The following is a 7,676-nucleotide window of genomic DNA, read 5'->3' as shown; positions in this document are numbered from 1 at the left end:
CAAGGGCAGAAAACCTCCCTAATTCTTGCGAAGCCAACATCGCTCTGCTTGGACTGTGGCAAGGTCACCAGGCAGAAACCTTACAAGTTTTACAGAGCAATAGCTCTTGAGAACGGAGACGCGTTCTTGATAAAATACGAGGAAATCAAACTCGTCATCCTTAATTTCCCTCTTCTCCTCAGCTGTCCCCCCTCACGCCCTCCCTTCCCACACACACAGAACAAAAAGCAATATGCTCATTTATGGACTAAAATGGCCATTTATGGACTAAACTGGTCCTGGTTCATATTCCGGGAAGCCAACCTAATAGGCCACCCGGTTCTTATTTATATTAAAACTCCTCAACAACATGAATTTCACTAGGCCTTTGATCACCTACTGCAGCATTTTGTAAGCTGGGCTTTGTTTTTTGCAGTTTCCATAAAAGAATGATGGCAAACCACAAGAGAGAAATGTATCCTAGAAAATACACAGGGCGCAACCTTCAGAAATATACTCTCAGCATCACAGAGAGTTTATCAACAACACACTCGATGCTTTCAGACTTCTGTTTGAACGTTTTTCCCGAAACCACCGAAATCCTGAGACGTGGACAGAGATAAAAGGAGAGCCGAGCCATGAGCACAGTAAGAGCCGTGATTCGCCTGTGAACCTGACGTGAGGTTTGGGGGCTCAGTGGCTGCTTTCTTAGCTGCTGAAGCTGCACTCTGCTTTTAAAAGAACCATGTTTTGCCCTCATTGAATTTTGGCTTATTTGGGTCAAAATCACTTCAAGAGCTTGAACTGGGAGCGGGAGTTGGCTCTAAAAAGAAAACAAATATACAGTTGGGTTTACCTTCTCTAGGCCACAGGTAAAGCCCAGTCCCACCTCTGCCCCTCCGGTGCCCAGGGGTGCATCGGGAGCTGGCAGGACGTGGGGCAGGCTCCCAGGCCCAGCAAGCATCAGCTCCCCCGGCCACGCAAAGTCAAGCTAACATCTGGGCCGGAGTCTCGCAGCGCTCCCCAGAGGGGCAGCTTGGGGACCAGGGACACTGCCTACCCTCTCCCACAAGCACCATGAGCACGCGGTTTGGATGATGAGATTTCTCCGCGTGTACAAACTCACCGACAAAAACATTTGTACAAAGAACAGAACTGCACAAAGCAAACCAGGAGAAAGACACCGTCTGGCGACTTGGCTTCTAGGTGGAAGACGGAGACCCAGACCACAGGGCACACACCTTAGCAGCCCCGACTGAGGAGTCTGGCCGCAGGGTGAGGCCGGGGGGCGGCCACGTGGGTGAGGGGCCCTGACCCAGCTGCAGACGTGCGAGCCCAGTGTCTCAACCTCCCAGTTGTAAACTAGCCGCCTGCCTGGAGACACCGGGCGAGCATGTTGGTGGTAATGGCCTGGCCTGGTGCCCGCTGAGTGCTGGGTTAATGGTTGGGGCCAGCAGGCTGCAGTTACTGCTGTGTCCCCTATCTGTACTGGTCAACCCAGATGCCCACCGCTAGCCTGCCCACCTTGAGCAGGCGTGATTTCCTTTCTGGCAAAGACGCTATACCTGCCTCCAGGCACATGGCGCAGGCGAACTGAGAACCTGGGTGGAGCCCTCGGAACAGTGCAGGGCCCAGAATCGCCAAGGCCACACAACTCGGGATGGCTTCATTCTGTCCTGCAAACGTAAGAGCGCTCACCGCCAGGACGCAGCTGTCCGGGTACGCAGGTGACGTGGTCATCAGAAGCCTCCAGCTATTGTCTGCAACATGTGGAACCACGGGCAATGCAAGGGCTGGGTGCACATTCCTACCATGTCCGTTCGTTCTTTGCAACTCAGGGACACAGCAGCTGAATCAACAGTTGAACTAAACTTGGGATAGAGGCTCGTGGGAATGGGGAAAGGGCCTTTCTATTTCGTATGTTCTTTTTTACCAACATTTGGTCTTAGAATGGGGTATTTGAGATTCTAGAATGTTCCAAATCTGCATGGTTTGGAACTGCAAAAACGCAGTCACCCGCTGCGATCACACCGTGCTGGTGATTAGCACGTAAGTTAAGTGCATGCACATGCGCTTCCAGACAAATGTGAAGCTTTCCTATTGCTGCAGCAATTCTTATTCACACCTGCCACATCCCGATGAGACTTGACAATTTTATTTGCGTCTAAGTCTCGCCCCGCACCTCCTCTCTCAGGAAGCCCGCAGCGGGAGCTGGGAGACCCCTGCCTGGCCTGGGCCTCTGCGGTCACTGCTTCCCAGCCCTAAGCCAGCTCATGGCGTGCCCCACGCAGGGCAGAAGGAAACAAACTATCACTCAGTCTCCTATAACTAGGTGATATCGGAATGAGTTGGTATTACTCGGATAATTTCAAAGATGCCCTAACCCTAATCGACAAAGCAAAGATTTGAATAAAATGAATAAGCGAACAAACAAAAACAGGAGGTTTCAGAAAGAAGAGCAGAACTCTCCCGCCCTCCCAAACTCCTGCGGCCTCCTGTCGGCCTCTGGGATTGACCTGGGTGCCCAGCCACGAGAGCCGCGGCTCATGGCTGCAGGGCACTGTGCCTCCGAAGGGCACAGCGAACCTCTGGCTATGCAGAATGTACGAATCTCAAGGGGGAGGCTTTAAATTATAACCTCGCCCAAGATCCCCACACTCGGTGTCACTGCAGCCATGAGAGCTCGTCTGGAGTCCTGTTCTCTGACGAGCGAGGAGGTTTCAAGTGACGGTGTGGAGTCCATGAGGCCACACAGCTCTGGCGCGGCCAGCAAGGCTGGCCACCATCCCCGCCACCTCCCAGCTTCATCGGCAAGGCTCTTGACACAGTAAATCCATGCCAACGTGACGCCAGGCACAATGAGTTGAAGAAATCTCATTCTGTGAAGTTACTTATTCCCAAAAGTGGAAGCTGCTCGCGGGGTGTTCACGCGCAGTCATCAGAGTGCCCTCTGCCACCTCCCCGGCAGCACCCTCACAGAGCCGCCGTCATCAACAGCTCGGCCCTCAACTGTGTCGAGCAGGAAAGAAGGTGGAAAGCACTTTTAAGGGTGATCAGAGAGAAGAGAAAAAGACAAGAGGCCGAAATACCTGTCAACTGAATAATCACACGCACACGAACAGATTTCTCCTACTAAGAAACTGCAAGGAAGACTTTGTAATTTGAACTGACTAAATCCAACAAGTCGGAATCTTAGTGACAAGCCAGGCCCCGAGTTTTCCGGATGAACCAGTGAGAAAACCACAGGCGAGCCGAGCCTAGCATCCCTCCCATGCGTTTCCAAGAACCTCCGACGCGCGTTTCAGGTCGGCTTACCCGCTTCGCAGTCCTCTCGGCGGGACCGAATGTTACCGCAAGTGCCAGGTTCAGTCTCAGCCCGGCGGGCTCCCCGGCCGCGTTCTGCTCACCACTGCGGCACCGCAGCTCCCGGGAGAGGCCAGCCCCGCTCCCAGCTGTTCTAATCTTGCTCATGCGGTGGGAGATGGGGACAGCGGATGGCTTCACCCCCGCGGCTCGGCTTGGCCTCGCCATCAGCACATCGCGCCCCTGCAGCTGCCAGGCAAACACTGCATGCCCGCTGGAACGCAGCTGACGCGCCTCTGCCCGAGCGCCTGGAGCACTGGACGCTGAGAGCCAGCGCCGAGCGGACTCAGCTCCTCTTCTGCACAGCTTCAGGAGTCACGTGCCTCCTTTGCCGAGAGGCGAAGTCCGTGTCTGTTTTCCTCACCGTCATCTCCCGAGTTCCGAGCACATATCTGAGACGGCACGAGGCAAATAAATGTATCGACTAAGAGAAGCAAAAACCACTGGGGACTCGCAGTTCTCAAAGCAGAGTGGACTAAGCTGATGCCGAGAGAAAACCTTCCCGCTGCCCGCACAAAGAAATGCTTAATAAAATGTGGCATCTTAATAGTATGTACATAACCATTCTAGGAAGAAAGGAAAGGAAAAGACCGGGATCCATAAATACATGGGGATTCGTAGCCAGAATTCAAACACGGCTAATGCCTTGGAAATCCAGGAGACTCAACAGATGACAGGTTTTCAGCCTGGGAGCTATACTTTTACCAGCAGGAGGGATGGATGACCTGCAGCAATGAGACAGTGGAGCCCAGATCCTTGCTTAAAGTCGGGACCTGGGGAGAACTCTCCCTAAGGCCCTGGAAATGGCAAAGCTGTTAAATCCACCCAGAGGGTACACAGAGGCAGACTGTTCCTCAAGAGAAATCAAAACTTCAAGCCTTTGCCTTATGGGTGTGGAGCCCAACATCACAATAGACACATGGTGTGACACCCCTCCACTGAGAAATTAACATCATCAACCAAAAGCATTTCAGAAGGAGGGAAGTCCTCAAAATGCCTATCACCAGTAAACAAACTCTGTTCTCCATAAGCCGAGTACCCAGGAGTCCCACAGAGGAGACAGCATTAGAGAGGAAAAAGCAAATGAGTGCACAATTCAAAACTGCACGGCACTGGGAGAGATCAACTCTGGTGATTCAGATTCAGCCCCCTAAGAGCTGGAGAGAATACAGTAATCCAAAAGGGATGACAATATATAACAAAAATGTTAAAGACACAGAGGAATATATAAAACTACAGTGGAAGACATTGAAAGGATGTTGTTTTTGAGAATCCAACAGGCTTGGAAAAAAGAACAAAATAAAGCTTCTACAAATGAAAAAATTAAAAAGCATTGGAAAATGCAAAGCAGGTCCATAGAGAGATTAAATGGTAATTTAGATGCAGCTCAAAAGAGAATTGTGAAATGGAATTGGACTCGCTCAGAATATAAAGTGGAATCATAGACAAAGAGAAGTTAAGGCAGATGACTATACAGGAATGTCCAATTATACATAACGAAAGTTTCACAAAGGTAATGGAGAAAATAATAAGACAGTATTCGAGAGTGTATGGCTAAGAATTTTCTATGATTGACTGAATTCAAGAAATCCAGCAAGGTCTAATACACACACATTTTTAAAATTACATATTAAAAAAAACATGATCATAAAACTACATGGCTGCAAATAAAGAAAAAAACTCTTCAAGCAATTAAACCAAAGACATCTCAAAAATCATAGAAGCCAGGATATTAAAGCTAATATCTGCTGAGTGAAAGAAATGTCAACAGAATTCTATACATAGCTAAACTAACATTAAGAAAAAGAAAACAAATATTTTCCAGGCAAGCAAATACAGGGGATTTGCTACTCAGAGATCTTCCAAACAACACTACCTTTGTAAGAAGAAAACCAAATGCATGAAGAGAAGAGGTTTGCAAAAAGCCATGGCTGAGGAACGGCACCCTGGGTCCATGAAAAGTACTGTGGACACTGAAAACAGAAGTCTACCACTACCCCACTATTATTTTTTTAAAGATTTATTTTATTTATTCACACAGAACTGAGGTACAGGCCAGAGATGCGGTGGGTGAGAGGATTCACCAGAGACAGAGCTGGGAGCAGAACAGGCAGATGTACGAAGTCCACTGCTGAGGGGAGCAGCGGGCGGGTCAGGAGAGGTCTGCCGCGCCATGTGGTCACCTCCGGGGCAGGCGGGTATCGAACTTGTGCGGAAGCGGCTTTAGATTCTCAGGCTTTAACCCGCTGCGCCACCAGGGAGGACCCACCACCCCACTATTTTTGATGAGAGGTGTGTTTTAAAATACAATAACTGATAATAAGTGAGAGAAGAGATGGAAGGCATTCAGTCATTCGCAGCCTACATTATTATTGGGGAGCAGAATTAGCAAGTATCTGTAGACTTTGTTACCTGAAGTACAAATGTTAGAGTTAGTATTACTACCAACGCTGGGGCCTCACTGCTAAATTAAGAGAACGGAAGAGAAATATAAACAATCTTTCAGCTATGTAATAGGAGAAAAGGTATCTAAAAGTAGCAATGGTAAATAAAGAAGAAGAGTGAAAATATCTAAAGCCACAATAAATGTGAATGGATAAAGCCTGTTTGTTAAAAGGCGGTAATTATAAACCTTTAAAATCCAGACATATTTCACTTATAACAGACAGTGCAGTAGAACAACACGGAGAATTTGAAAGTAATGAGAAAGGGAAAGTTATCCCAGAAAAATACTAACCCGAAGAGAACTGATAGTTATGTTTGTGCTAGATGAATCTGATACTGTCCACAGTGGAATGGACCCAGGAAACTGGTATCAAATGTATAAAAACAAAAACAGAATTACCAGGAGAATGAAAAAGATGTGATAACATGAGATTCTTAAAATCTGTCTTAGAAACAGAAATATGAAACAGAAAATACCAGTCAAAACAACTGACATCAGTTAACAGGCTTAATCTAACTGATGTATCTAGAATTCTCCACCCACTACTTAGCATATACACATTGTTATCAAACATATAATTTTTTAAAAGATTTATTCATTTATGCATATAAAACTGGGGTACAGGCCAGAGATACAAGGGTGGAGAGAGGCTTCACCAGAGATAGAACGGGGAGCAGAGCAGGTTAACTGATGAGCACACTGCCGAGGGGAGCAGCGGGCGGGCCAGGAGAGGTCTGCTGAGCCCTGTGGGTCACCTCCGGGGCGGGGATCGAATTCATGCTGAAGTGGCTTTAGCTTCTTATCACTGAGTTTTAACCTGCTGCGCCACCAGGGAAGGCCACAAACATATAATTGTTACAAAATTAAACCATGTATTAGCTCATAAAAATAATTCAGTTATGTAAGTCAACAGGATACAGATCATTTGACAACAATAAATACAGATTTTAATTACAAAGACCACTGATCACACTCAAGAATGGGTAACTAATATACAGACTCACACATACCCAACCAAAATATGTGTCTAAGCAATTTAGTAATTTTTTAAAAAATGCAATTTACTTTATAGACTATGGTGGATTGAATTAAAAGCAAAACCTATGTATAATGGTGAAAGCAATAATCAAAGAAAATCTCATCCTGTGTGAGTATAATAGAAGGATGATTGAAAATAAAAGCTAAGTTTTCAACAGAAGTGAGAGAGAGTAGCAGCATAAACTTGAAGAAAGTAGAGGGACAAAAGTTAATGAAATAGAGAAAGAAAGTATTGCATTTTCATGGAGGAAAATGCCATAACATATTGCAGAAAGAGAAAATATGAATAACACTATACCCATTAAGGACATTTAATCAACAGTCCAACTTCTGATAAAAGCAGCACCACACCCTGACACCACACTAAGATCCACGTAAAAGACAAACTAGCCTCTTAGACATAAGCTGTCCTGGGGTTAGGAAAGGGATGTAACACGCCTAACTCATATCAAAGTCTAACAGTATAGCTTTGGAATGATGAGTGGTGGCTCTGAGCATTGTCATCTAGAGGCTAGAATCCTAACTAAATCTTGGCAAATGAACTACACCATTGCATTCCAAAATGCATCAAAATCATGAAGAATTCAAGGATGGTTTGACAACATCAAACAGTTAATGGAATGGGGGGGGCAGACAAAAGAACAATGATCATCCCAATAAATTCTGAGAAAAAGTTTTTTAAAAACTAAACAACTATTGACGTAAGCTATAAATAAAATATTTTAGCAAGCTAACCACATAAGGAAATGTTCTGACCCTGATAAAACATAGCTAACAAAATTTCACAGTAAACACCTTAATCCCTAGTAAAAAGCTAATTAATCCTATTAAAGCTGAAAAAAAAAAAAAA

This window comes from Condylura cristata, unplaced genomic scaffold (genome assembly GCF_000260355.1).
Source record: "Condylura cristata isolate star-nosed mole 26May11 unplaced genomic scaffold, ConCri1.0 scaffold00011, whole genome shotgun sequence".
Lineage (NCBI taxonomy): Eukaryota > Metazoa > Chordata > Mammalia > Eulipotyphla > Talpidae > Condylura > Condylura cristata.
The sequence above is the reverse complement of the archived record's forward strand: the minus strand, read 5'-3'. Positions refer to the sequence as shown.